This window comes from Herpailurus yagouaroundi, unplaced genomic scaffold, assembly GCF_014898765.1.
Source record: "Herpailurus yagouaroundi ecotype Mexico unplaced genomic scaffold, PumYag 203, whole genome shotgun sequence".
NCBI classification, from domain to species: Eukaryota; Metazoa; Chordata; class Mammalia; order Carnivora; family Felidae; genus Herpailurus; species Herpailurus yagouaroundi.
The window spans coordinates 18,443,224-18,457,106 of NW_024412434.1; the positions used below are offsets into that span (position 1 = coordinate 18,443,224).

The 13,883-nt window shown below is 37.5% G+C and overlaps 1 protein-coding gene across 1 annotated transcript in view; it reads left to right on the forward strand.

Moving 5' to 3' along the window:
- Window positions 1–13,883, forward strand: part of CUBN (cubilin) — a 279,400-nt gene that overhangs the window by 61,537 nt on the left and 203,980 nt on the right. The gene's annotated exons all lie outside the window — the stretch shown is intronic.

Genomic DNA, 13,883 nt, shown 5'->3' on the forward strand with positions numbered 1-13,883 from the left:
AAAAAAAAAAAAAAAAAAAAAAAAGAATAAAAGACCACAACATGAAACCCTATGGCAGGAAATGGAACATTTCTTAACAAAAATGGATTTCTAAATTTGACTTAATAAAAATGAACCTTTTTAGCATTTATCTCTTTTATTATTTTTCCTGTTATTTAATTCTCATCCTAACTTTGCTCTTTGCAAGTGCAGTGTGGGAAATAAACATCTTCTGCAAGCAGGGTCTTTGAGGTAGTTTGTAAGCCAGAGATGCCCCCAGCCCCAAACGCACAAGGAATTCATGAGGGTATCATGTTTTATTAGGCTCATGTTCCCACATGGGATGTGTGCCCTTTTAGAGAGTCTGGTCTTTGGCGTCATATTTAGAAAGATATTTACTGGACAAAAATGCCATCCAGTGTAGCTCTAGAATATACATTTGGTGGCTGAGCTTCTCATGCATCCCACAGCCTCTGAGCTGCCCCAACAGCATGATGTGATTCACTGATGTTCTTTTGAGAAAGTACTGGAAGCTTTTCCTGTGCAGGATATGCTCCCTGTAACATAGACTTGCCTCCAGAGATCTTTAGGTGCTTATCTTTTAAAATCCCCACCCTCATAAATAAATAAATGAATGAATGAATAAATATTTTTTTTTAAAAAACATTCACTCAGAATCCCTTCCCAATTTCTCAGTTATTTCTTTTCAGAGTGGCTGGCCACTATTCTGTATTCCATGCAAAACTGCTGTTCTCTGGTAGTTCAAGTTCTGTGTTTTGGTAGTATGGCTTTAGATTTCTCCAGAAACCTGAGTGTGAGTGAATCATACACCCTTCTGTCCTGAGGGCCCCTTTCTCGGAGACAGTTTATTATACAGCTCGAGAGCAGGGGAGTTGAATCCCCAGCAATTACAATAGGTTATGTTACGCAATTGATATATTCACTGGACTTTGTCCGAGGGTTTAGCATCCATTGACCAAAATTGGCTTTTTAAGAAATTACAGGGTGCACACAATTTTCCATACGTCTGTAGTTTTATCTGTCTCATACATTTGGCCCAAACCACACTGAATATTAGGTTAGGATTGGGAGCAAGCCACTTGAATTCTTTGGGCCACAGTTTTCTCATCTGTAAAATTAAGGGATTGGATTTGATCATCTTTGTGATGTCTCCTGGCTGTGATCAACTGTGAACACAAGTCTAATTTGCTGCATGAATAAACTAGCTGTGTCTTAGATAACATACAATGCTGTTGGGGCCTCCTGAAAATACCATGGAAATCTTTGTAACGATATGCAAAGTAAGACATAGCCACACTTGCTTATAGGGTAACAGCAAGTGCAATAAGAACCAAGAGTGATCAAAATAATCTGGCAGGAAGGCTATTGAAGCTAGACCTTAATTTAAAAAAGGTTTTCAGAGAGATAAGAGACCAGTAAAATAAAAGAAAGTTGAGAAAAAGGGGGAAAAAAAGCAAACTGGAGAGGAAAAGAAACTAACAAAGAAAGACAACACAAGAAAACAAAGATTTGACAAAATGAGAAAGGGACCCTGACATGGCAAACTCAAAAGACTCTTCGATCTGCCTCCCCGTGTGATAATCATTACTTTGGCCTCTGTTTGGCCCAGACAGGGCTGAAATCACAGACAAGGGAGTGTTTGCTTTCCGTCCTTCGCCAAGCCCGGCTGGCCCCTGTGCTCCTGCCTTTGACTGGATGAACTCATCGGTCTGACTAACACAGTCAGATATTCTAAACAGCAATCAGACGACGGACCCAGGAAGCCATATGGCAGACTCAACTTACCACTTTAGAGCCTGTCTCAGGTTCCCATATGGCAGGATGTGAGTGATTGGCTGTCATGAATTGTTGAGGGTGGCCCCGCAGGACTGCTCAGAGAGGGGCTGGGCACAGGAGGCTGATGTGGGGCCCCTGCTGGTTAGCCAGTGGGCTCACCCTCCAGGCAGCCCGAGTCCCAGGGAGCTGCCCACCTGCAACTAGGAGGTGTTGGGATGCCTTCTTTTCAGTTGTCTGATTTGTTGTATTTACCGTAGAAGAAAACAGTATCAGGAAAAAGCATCAGTGGAGGCTTAATCACTGGCCCTCGTCCTATTTTATTGCTCTAGCCGAAGTTATTTTCGGAGCAATAATGACAATATTCGGCTGGTGATTTCTAGTTCACAGCAGGTGTGAGTTTCTCTGCTGAAGGCTTTCCTGTCTTTATCTGATAAAGGTTAAATTTCCTGACTTGAATCCAGTTCCTTTTCCATCTGTATTTCATGCCACGGGGCTATGATGTCAGCCCCTAAATATGTGTTTGGAAGGAAAGAGATCAGTTTCTGGTTATTACTTTGACTCCCTCCCTCATCACTGTTTCTGCCTGCATCCAGATGTGCCTGGGAAGTACAAAGAAAAAAAGGAACAAGTAAAATGTTTATAGGTAGAAATTCTGAAGAATTTCTTAGTGGCTGATTGTGAGACTGTTTTAAATGTTTTGTTAAAGTACAAGATATGTGAATCTTGAAAGAATGTAGTTGATTAGCTAACTTTACTAATTCAAATTGCAATTTTATATTATATTAGTATCTACTGCATATGCATTAATATAATCCTACCAAGAGGGGACAAGAGAACAGACAAATGCACTTGATTCATTTTCTACTTTCACATTAGACAAAAACCCATATAACACTTATTCCAATGTTTTTCAAACACTAAAACATTCATGACTCATTAGTCAGTCATGAAATTTGCTCAAAGTATGGAATAGAAAAGAATAGACTAGAAAGTATCAGCTTATTATACAAAGTTTGGTGTTCCCTCATGAAATCTGTTTGTAATATCCGTGTGTGTGCACAATTAATGTAAATGTATTTTTGCATGGTTTTTTTTAGGTTTTTTATTTATTTTGAGAAAGAGAGAGAGCGACTGAGCAGGAGAGGGGCAGAGAGAGAGAAGAAGAAAGAGAGAATCCTGAGCAGGCTCCCCACTGTCAGTGCAGAACCCATGCAGGGCTTGAACTAACAAATTGTGAGATCATGATCTGAGTCGAAGTCAAGAGTCAGATGCTTAGCAGACTGAGCCATCCAGGGCCTCCAGTGTAAATGTATTTTTTTTTTCTATGGTGTGTCTGAAAATTCCAAACACAAATCCACTTTAATTTCTTATTTTTAAATGAGAGAAAGTGAAGTCCTCTCAAGAATACACAGCGAGTGGGTTTAGAAGCCAAACCAAAAGAATCCAGTTCCAACATCTAATCCATTTGTCTTATCACGTCCTGATTAGCTCTTAAAATGCTCTGGATGAACTGTGGATGGTGTGGCTGGTAGCATTCAGCTCAGAGAGGTATGGTAGGACTGTAATGAGCTTTTAATATTTTCTGCAAAAAAAAAAAAAGGCAGGATTTTACAGTTGTCTGGGGAAATGGTCAGGAAGTATCAGAACCACATCAACATAGGATTAAAAGTGGGCTTTCCCAACCTCCTCTTTCCCAGTTCAGGGTTCCCATCCACCCCAAGGCAGATGTTTAAGGCTGTTTTTCATCAGTCACCCTGGAATGAGCCCAGAAGAGGCATATAAGAGTGAGAAGTTGAGAAGTGATCACCTTCAAAGGGCAAAAGAGGGTTTCTTCAGAAGAAATCAATAGTTCTATCTTCAAACTTCAGTCCAGTAGAGCAGTGTTCTCAAACTCTAGTGTTTATAAGAAACTTGGAGTGGGATTTTCTGATTACAAATTCAGGTACCAGGGCCCCACCCCCCGACCCCCCCACCCTCACCCCAGCACTTTGGTTCACATATGTCTAGGGTGGGTTTTCACCAATTCAGGTGGTTCTAATAAAACTTTGAAGTTCTTCAGAGACTCTGGAAGTTAAGTCTTAGCACATAAGTTGCTACAGAGTTACAAGTGAGATGTAGTGGGAATTGGACTGGAACGGTCATGGCAGAAAGTACTTTCCACGATACAGAAAGGCTGATGGCGAAATCACGAGTCTTGGTTCTAGGCCAGCCTTGACACTGCTTTGGAGAAGTACCCAGTTCTCTTATTCTTTCCATCCACCTTGAATTCTGTGTTTTCTGCTATGAGATATTCAGATCTTTTCCCTCTGGGAAAGGTTTTTAGTAAGTCTATTGATCTTTTAAAGATTTAGTTTCTCATTGGTCACTGTGTGCTCATATTTTTGTATATACAGGTATCCCAGCCTTTTACAGCTCAGGGGATTTTTCTTAAGCTACTATGTTTCTTCATCCTTAGAATGAAGATGCTAAATGAAACATTTGTGATATTCCTAGTCTTCTGCGCACCTTAATGTCTATATTGACATTTCCTGCGTGGAGGAACCAGGGATTGTTGGAGAGCACAGGATTTGGAAAGGGAGAACTGGGTTTGCATTTTATCTTTGTCATGTCTGAACTAAGTGGTGTTCAGAACTTGACCTCCAGGAGTCTCAGATCCCTTTTCTACACCTCTCTAAAAAGTGGACGTTGGGATGCCTGGCTGTTTCACATAGTTGGGGAAGGTTAACTGAGACATTCAGTGTGAAAATTACATAACAGCTGCAAAGCACCATGACTGTTCTTTGTTTAAAATAGAATTGCTGAGGCCCAAGTACAATTTCACAATAGCTGTGTTAGTGAGTTAACTTATATTCATATTCATTTAAACTAGTCACTTGTGAGTGAAAAGAAAAAGCCATGGCTGTGACCACCTAGGAGCAAATTGTAGCAAAATGTTAGATTTTGGTTAAGGAGGCTTCTTTTTTCTTCAGAAGAATACGAACATGAATTTTTTCTTCCCTGAAGTCTTTACTTTGAAGAATGTTAACCAAATATGCCAATGGAAGCCCGTGAAGGTTCCTAGGCTGACTATTTATTTAGCACATATTGGGAAGGTCTAAGGTCATATGGATTCATGCAGACACAGAAGTCTCATAAATGATATCAGAAAGCACCATGTGTAGATTGATCCCTGATATAAATGGATAATCATAAGTTATTGCAAATGGCAAAGCAGGGAGGTGGTGGAGCAGTTACCCTTGATCTAGGGTCTCCCAAGGTAAACATGCTTCTGTCCACAGGATCAGTTCATCCTCTTCCTGTATCCCAGATCCTCTGGGGCTGAGGTCATCATTGCTTTGTGGATTGGAGGATTATCTATGTTTTGGATTTTCCTTTTTGATAACGAACCAAATGATACGTTATTAAAACGCACTTGAAAATGCTTAGTGGAGGCAGAGATACATTTTTAGAAAAGTAGTTTTCTGATTTTGTAATGGTTCACAGAAGACATTTGTAGTGTTTTCTCTTTCCTTTCTTCACTGTTTTTGGTTGGTGTTGGTGTTGGTCAAAAAGAAAGATATGTGAGGTCTGTTGGTAGTGGTTTTTGATTTTCAGAGATGTGCTTTTCCATTGCTTGCTCAGTGGAAAACAGTTGATGGAAGAAATGTATTTTTTCTCCTTCATCTCTTTCTCAATGTGAGACCATGATAAAAAGCAAACTGCCATTGGATATGAGTTTTCCTTTGGTAACATGAGATATAAAGAACAGGCATTTTTATGTCTGCGTTTTGTCCAGATATAATAAACATTAGGCAAAACATGAATTTCCTTCTGTGGAAATGTATCCAATTTTAACTATTTGTGCATTACTGTAAAGTGGAAGACAAAACCAAAGCCTAGCATTAAATATATCTCAGGATTAATATTATTCTAGAAAGAGACATTTATACAGTCAAGGGAAGAGAACACAAACGTTGTATAGACTTCAGTGTTAGGTAAGAGGAGTTACTAACCTCTCCAGAAATAGATAAGTTCAGAAAACCTTTGTTTTTTCTCACAAAATAAGATATGTGAATCTCATGAAGCTACAATCAAACTTTAATATTAAATACTCTATTTAATATTTATAGCAGATGTACCTTCAAAATATTTTTTTATTTCTCTATTTTAGTTTTATTTATTATTTATTGGATATCTGAATTATTTATTGGCTTTCCTTTCGAGAACTCAACCTGTCTTTGCATGGAACTTTCAAACTTTTAATAAAACATAGATTTTATTTCATAATTTCCTCAGGTAAAATTCTTCTGTAGTTTCAACAAATATGTATATGCATGTAATCACCACACCGTTCTAAATTTATAGAATAAATTTATCATTCCAGAAAGTATCCTAGTGTCCCTTTTTTTAAAAAAAAATTTAACGTTACTTATTTTTGAGAGAGAGAGAGAGAGAGAGAGAGAGAGAGAGCAAGCACACAAGCAGGGAAGGGGCAGAAAGAGAGGGAGAGAGAATCCCAAACAGGCTCTGCACGATCAGTGTGGGACCCAATATGGGGCTCAATCCCATGAACCATGAGATGATCACCTGAACCGAAATCAAGAGTTAGACACTTAACCCACTGAGCCACTCAGGCATCTCTTAAATTTTTTTAATCTTTATTTTAGTTAACATACAGTGCAATATTGGTTTCAGAAATAGAATTCAGTGGTTCATCACTTTCATACAACACCCAGTGCTCATCATAAGTGCCCTTCTTAATACCTATCACCTATCTAGCCCATCTCCTAACCATCTCCCTCCATCAACCCTCAGTTTGTTCCCTATCGTTAAGGGTCTTTTGTGATTCGGTTCTCTTTCTTCTCTTTTTTTTCTTGGTTTTCCCTTCCCATATGTTCAGCTGTTTTGTTTCTTAAATTCCACATGAGTGAAATCATATGATCTTTGTCTTTCTCTGATTGACTTATTTTGTTTAGCATAATGCATTCTAGCTCCCTCCACATCATTGCAAATGGCAAGATTTCGTGGGTTTTTTTTTTGATGGCTGAGTAATACTCTATTGTATATATGTACCATATGTTCTTTATCCATTCGTCAATCGATGGACGTTTGGGCTCTCTCCATACTTTGGCTATTGTTGATACTGCGGCTGTGAACATTGGGGTGCATGTACCCTTTTGAATTGTATTTTTGTATCCTTTGGGTAAATACCTAGTAGTGCAATTGCTGGATCATAGGGTAGTTCTATTTTTAGTTTTTTGAGGAACTGCCATGCTGTTCCAGAGTGGCTGCACCAGTTTGCAGTCCTTCCAGCAGTGCAAGAGGGTTCCTCCTTCTCTGCAGCTTCACCAACACCTGTTGTTTCTTGTGTTAATGTGAGCCATTCTGACAGGTGTGAGGTGGTATCTCATAGTGGTTTTGATTTGTATTTCCCTAGTGATGAGTGATGTGGAGCATCTTTTCATGCATCTGTTAGCCATTTGATCTATCCTTCTCCATGCTCCACCTCAACAACTGCAGATCTGGTTCTTATCACTATGGATTCGTTTTTTCTGTTCAAAAGCAAATACCTGGCTTCTTCATGAGCATAATGCTTCTGAAATCTGTTCATGTTGTTCTATTTATAAATGGTTCTTTTTGTTTTACTGCTGAATTGCCTTCCATTGTATAGATATATCATAATGTGATTATCCATTCACTTACTTTTGGATAGTTGGATTGTTTCCAGTTTTTAACTCTTATGAAAAAACCTGCTGTGAACTTTGATGTACAGGTTTTTTTGTGGACTTACATCATCAGTTCTCTTAGATAAAATACCTAAAAGTAGAATTTCTGGATCATATGATAATTCTATGTTTAATTTTATGAAAAACTATCAGGCTTTTTTCCCAAAGGGATTATACCATTTTTATATTCTCACCTGCAACAAATGAGAATTACACTTTCTCCGCATCTTTACCAGCACTTGGTATTTTGAATCTTTTCATTTTTAACCTCTACTCGTTGTGTAGTAGTGCCTCGTTGTTGTTTTAATTTGCATGTCTCTGATGACTGATAGTGCTGAGGACCTTTTCACATACTTACTGACAATTTATATATCTTCTTTTATGAAGTGTCCATTATATAGTTCTGTTCACTTTTGTTTGTATTATTTGCCTTATTTTGTCTTATGCTATCTATTCTGCATATAACTATGTCCCTTGTCAGATTAATGCATTGCAAATGCATTGCAGCCAGCCTTTTACTTTTCTTAATGGTATTTTGAAGGGTAGCAGTGTATTATGTCCTTTTACCCTTTTATGGTCAGTGTTTTTTGTATGTTGTCTAAGAAATCTGTGCCTCCGAAAGTAGTGAGGATTTTCTTTTCTTATGCATTCTTTTACAAGTTTTATAGTTTGAAGTTTCACATTTATGTTTATGATCCATTTTGAGTTAATTTTTCTATGCCATGTGAATTATGTGTCTAAGGGAATGAATCATATTTAATTGTTCAAATACTATTTATTGTAAAGATTCTCCTTTTTTTGCACTAAATTGCCTTTGCATTGTTGTTGCAAATTAATTGTGCATGGATGTTTGGGTCTGCTTCTGGAATCTCTCTTCTCCCATAGGACACTATATTACAATATTTATGTAATATAATAGTGTATCTTAAAAGCAGGAAGTATAAGTTCTCCAGATTTTTCAAAATTGTTTTGGTTATCCTAGATCCTTTACATTTCCATATACATCTTAGAATCAGCTTTCCCTTATTTACTTAAAAAAAACCCACACCAAACCAAAATAAAACTTTTTGGGAATTTGATGGAGGTTATATTGAATTTACAGATAAATAAGGGACAAAGAGTATCTTAAATAGAGTGTTCCAATCCATAAACATATTTTACTTCTCCATTTACTCAAATATTTTTAAATTTCCTTCAGCAATGCTTTAAAGTTTGCACTATAGTTTTTTTTTCATATTTCTATTAAACTTATTATCAAGTACCTTATGTTTTTTATGTTATTATAATTGATATTTTAATTTTATTTTCAATTTGTCTCATATCTGCCATTTAAACTGATTTTTCTAGGGGCACCTGAGTGGCTCAGTCGGTAAAGCGTCCGACTTCAGCTCAGGTCACGATCTCGCGGTCCGTGAGTTCGAGCCCCGCGTCGGGCTCTGGGCTGATGGCTCAAAGCCTGGAGCCTGCTTCCAATTCTGTGTCTCCCTCTCTCTCTGCCCCTCCCCCGTTCATGCTCTGTCTCTCTCTGTCTCAAAAATAAGTAAAACGTTAAAAAAAATGTTTAAACTGATTTTTCTATATTTACCCTGTATCCTGTAACCTTATTAAATTCAGTTATTAGTTCTAGTACATTTTAATAGATTACTTAGTATATTTCACATAGATGGTCCTATCTGTGAATAAGAACAGCTATATTTTTTCCTTTTCATTCCCTCTCTTTCTCTTTCTCTCTCTTTCTCTGTCCCTCTCTGCCTTCTTGCAATGGCTAGGGACTTCCACCTAATGTTGAATGGAAAAGATGAGAATGAACATATTGTCCTTGTTCTTAATTTTAACAGGAAGGCATTTAGTCCTTTACTACTTAAGTATCACGTTAGCTTTGGGTTTTTCATAGATGCCCTTCTTCTTTTGCTACTACTTTTTCTTTTTTGTTTACAGAATATTTTTCATATTCCATTTTATTTCCTTCACTGGATTTTTAATTATACCTCTTTTTTGTGTGTTTGCTCAGAGGCTAACAAAATACTTTGTTAGCTTATCGGTAAGTCTCCTTAGAGTAAATATGCTGCTACTTCACACTGCACACTTTATATTTTATAACTGACACTGTATTTCACACACATCTCTCTTTATAAATGTAATAACCTTACAATAGTAGAATTCTATCTGCCCTCTTCTTTATGCTATTTTAGTTGTATCTTTAATTCTACTTACATTATAAACTCCACCTTACTATTGTTTTTGCTTTACATGATTAGTTTTCTTTTAAAGAAACCAGAGAAGAAGAGCAGTCTTTCCATTTATCCAATTGTTTGCCATTTCTGGGGTTATTCATTCCTTCTTCTAGATATATGTTTACCTTTGGTGTCATTTTCCTTTGGCATGACAGACATTGTTAGTATCATGTAGTATAGGACTTCTAGGGGTGAATGTTCTCAGCTTCTGTTTGTCTAAAGATGTCTTTTTTGCATTCCCATTTTGAAAATACTTTATTGGGGATAATTAAATGTTTTTTTTTCTGTCAACACTGTAAAAATGTATTCCATATTCTTCTTGCCTCCATTGTTTCTAATTAGAATCCAGCTACTATTTATATCATGGTTTTTCTGTATCTAGTGTGTCATTTTTCCTCTAACTCCTTTATTTTTCTTGTATTTGTTTTTCAATGGTTTAATGTACCTGAGTGTGATTTTCTTTTATTTATCTTGCTTAGGATTGACTAACCTCCTTGTAGCTAATAGCTAATTTGATTTTTTAAATCAAATTTGGGAGAATTTTAGCCTGTGTGTGTGTGTGTGTGTGTGTGTGTGTGTATGTAATTTTATATATTTTATATTTATATATTTTATATATATTTTATTTATTTATTTATTTATTTGTTTGTTTATTTATTTATTTATTTTACTATTTTCATCCTATTCTCCTTCTGGGTCTCTGATTATATGTGTGCTAGACTCTTTGGTATTTTTTCCTAGGTTTTTGAGAATCTGTTTTTTGCACATTTTTTCTTTTTTTTTCTTTCAGATTAAACAGTTTCTATTGGTATACCTTCAAGTTTAATGACACTTCTTCTACTTCAAAGTTTCTATTAAGCTCATACATGCATTTTTAAATTTCAGTTAGTTTACTCTTTTTAAAATTTCAATATAGGAGCGCCTGGGTGGCTCAGTTCATTAAGTGTCTGAATTCAGCTCAGCTCATAATCTCATAGCTTGTGAGTTTGAGCCCCACATCAGGCTCTGTGCTTTGGATTCTGTGTCTCCCTCTCTCTCTGTCCCTTCCCAGCTCACGCTCTGTCTCAAAAATAAACACAAAAACATTTTTTTTAATTAAAAAAATTTTAAAAATCAATATAGTTAACATACAGTGTTATATTAGTTTCAGGTTAGTATATTTTTAAGTTATAGAATTTCTATATGATTCTTTATTAATAGTTTCCTTTGTATTGCCAAGATTCCCTATCTATTTACCATTGAGGCTATATTTTTCTTTAAGGCTTTGAACATTTTTCTAGTAGTTGCATTAAAATTTTTGTCTGCTAATATAATTATCTGGGCCGTCTTCAAGTCACAAGGTTGCACTTTTTTCTTGACCATGATTTCTATTACTCTGTTTATTTGTATTAGTGGCAGGTTTTGAGTTTTATACTGGATATGGTGAATGATATGAAGACTCTGGATTCTCTTCTCTTTCTCTGAAGTTTACGTTGGTTCAATATTTAGCTGATTATCTTGTACTTGTGTAGATTTGTATTTTTTTTTTTTTTTTGTTAAGGTGTATTTGTGAAAAATACCTAGGTATTACCTAATCCCTTCAAACTAGGTAGGTCTCAAGCTCTAAGTTTTATCACTCCTGCAGTTCTTGTTAAGACTTAAACATTGATAGGAAAGCCTTACTTTTGGTCATGGTCTTTATTTCTAAGGTGTGGCCTTTCTTGTGTCTCAACTGGGTGCCTGGCATGTAAATGAGGGGATTCTGATGGTGGGAGAACTCAGTAGTCTTCCATGGAGCATTGCCTGTCCTGTAGCTTCCAGCCTATTAGCAGCTACCCTCTAGCATAGCTTTTGAAGTCTCACCTCATGTCTGCCCAGCCCAGGCTCACGCAAGAATTCATAAGGGACTTTACACAGATGTCTGGTCCTCCTCTCTGTATAGTTCTTCCTTGCTGGAATATGTCCCTGCAGTTCCAGCTCCTTTGACAGCCCTAAATTCTGATCCCTGCTTCCTCAGCTCAGCGGAACTGTCATTGACTACTTGGACTTCAGCAAACTGCTGGGATCAGAAAATTCCACACAGGTAAAGAGTCGAGGAAATAGAGTCCCACCTCCTTTGTGCCAAGGATCACAATCTTGAACTGCCCATTGCCCAGTGCCTCGTATATTTTGCCCAGTTTCACAGTTTTTATGGAGAGGGGCTAGTTTAGTACTAGTTTATTTGTCATGGCTGGAAGCAGAGATGTCTATAGTTTAGACTGAATAAACATTATAAAATATTAAAGAATCTCAGCCTACCCAGGAGAGGGGATAGGAAGGAGGTAAGAAAAGTGGAGGGAGTAAAAGGATGGAGGTAGAGAGAATGGGAAGAAATTAGATACTTGTCCTATCCTCTCAGTTTTCAATACATTACATAATATAATTTTAACAAATATTTTTTAGATATGGGCCAGATAATGTAGTAAGTGGTAGTTAATAATTGCTAATAATTGCTCCAAACATAGTGGAGGAAATGTACTCACATAAAACAATTACAATGTGATATTTCGGGGGCTCCAATTGCTATTTGCCTAAAGGTTTATTGAGCACAAGGAAATTAATTCTGCTCGACTTGGAAAAATTTCACAGAGGTGGTGGTATTGGACTTGGCTTTAAATGATACGTGAGCTTATTTGTCTAGTGGCATGTTGCGGTCGAACGGGAAGTTGTTAGATAAAGACTTTCAAACAAAGTAAACAGTGTGAGGCCCATTTCATAAGGGATTGTGTTTACTTTTGTGCCAGCAAAAGAAAAGAAACTTAATGAATAAATCAGAATTTCAGTCTGAAATGAAAAACAACCAATTGTGCCACAATAGATACTTTCATATGGACAAAGGTACAGGGAAATTATGCATCATTACTTCTCAAATATTTGTTGAATTGGCTCCTTTACATGAGATTCTGATTATATAAACCATTCTCCTGCAGACTAATTGCAAGCTGCACTAGAAATATTCAATACAATTGTATTTCCCTTCTGGGAGCAGAGTGGGTAAGGAAGGAACATCATCTCTAAGAACAGTTGACAAACAGACTTGCTCTAGACGTTCACTTGACTGGCTAAAGCTGTGTGAATGTGGGGGTGGTCAACGAGTCTGCTGGTTCTGTCAGCTCAGGGAGACCGGGTCATAACCTTCATTTAATGTCCATTTGATCCATGAATTTTTATCTCAGTGATATTCATTCCGAATATGAAATACTTAATATGCCATTTTTTTTTCAACGTTTATTTATTTTTGGGACAGAGAGAGACAGAGCATGAACGGGGGAGGGGCAGAGAGAGAGGGAGACACAGAATCGGAAACAGGCTCCAGGCTCTGAGCCATCAGCCCAGAGCCCGACGCGGGGCTCAAACTCACGGACCGCGAGATCGTGACCTGGCTGAAGTCGGACGCTTAACCGACTGCGCCACCCAGGCGCCCCTAATATGCCATTTCTACAACCCCATTCACTCTCTGCCCCTCTTTTTCCTCCCCCCCTGCTTTCTTCTTGCCTTTTCCCTCCCTTCCTCCCTCCCTTCCTTCCTCCCTTCCTGCCTTCCTGCCTTCCTTGATCTTTGAAGAGATATTGCTTGGCGGACTATAGAAAAACATAAAAGTATACAGTATTCACCTTTGAAGTTAAATATCACTTTCAAATTTTTTTTCAATAAAGTAAAGCCTTGTTTGCTTGCTATTTAAAAAAGAGTACACCATGGGCACCTGGGTGGCTCAGTCGGTTAAGCGTCTGACTCGTGATTTTGGCTCGGATCATGGTCGCAAGGTTTGTGAGTTTTTGAGCCTCCCACCAGGCTCTGCACTGGTAGTGGGATTCTTTCTCTTCCCCTCTCTCTGCTCCTCCCCCTTCTCTCTCTCAGAAATAAATAAATAAACGTTTTAAAATAGAGGAAGCCAATTATTTGATGAGTGCCTCTTACTTTGAACATTATACATAGGTAGTGGAACCTGTACTATTTTCTGTGCGTCCTGCTGTCAATGCTAGTGGCTCCTTGCCTCTTTTCTGAGTGTGATCATCCAGAGCAAATGGGGGAAATTCTACATCAAAACATCCTCCTTTTCTTTTCTTTTTTTTTTTTTTTTTACTTATAATGAAGTATAATAGTTCATTCTCCCTCAACACCTTTTAGGAGGCTTGTGTCTACTCCTGGA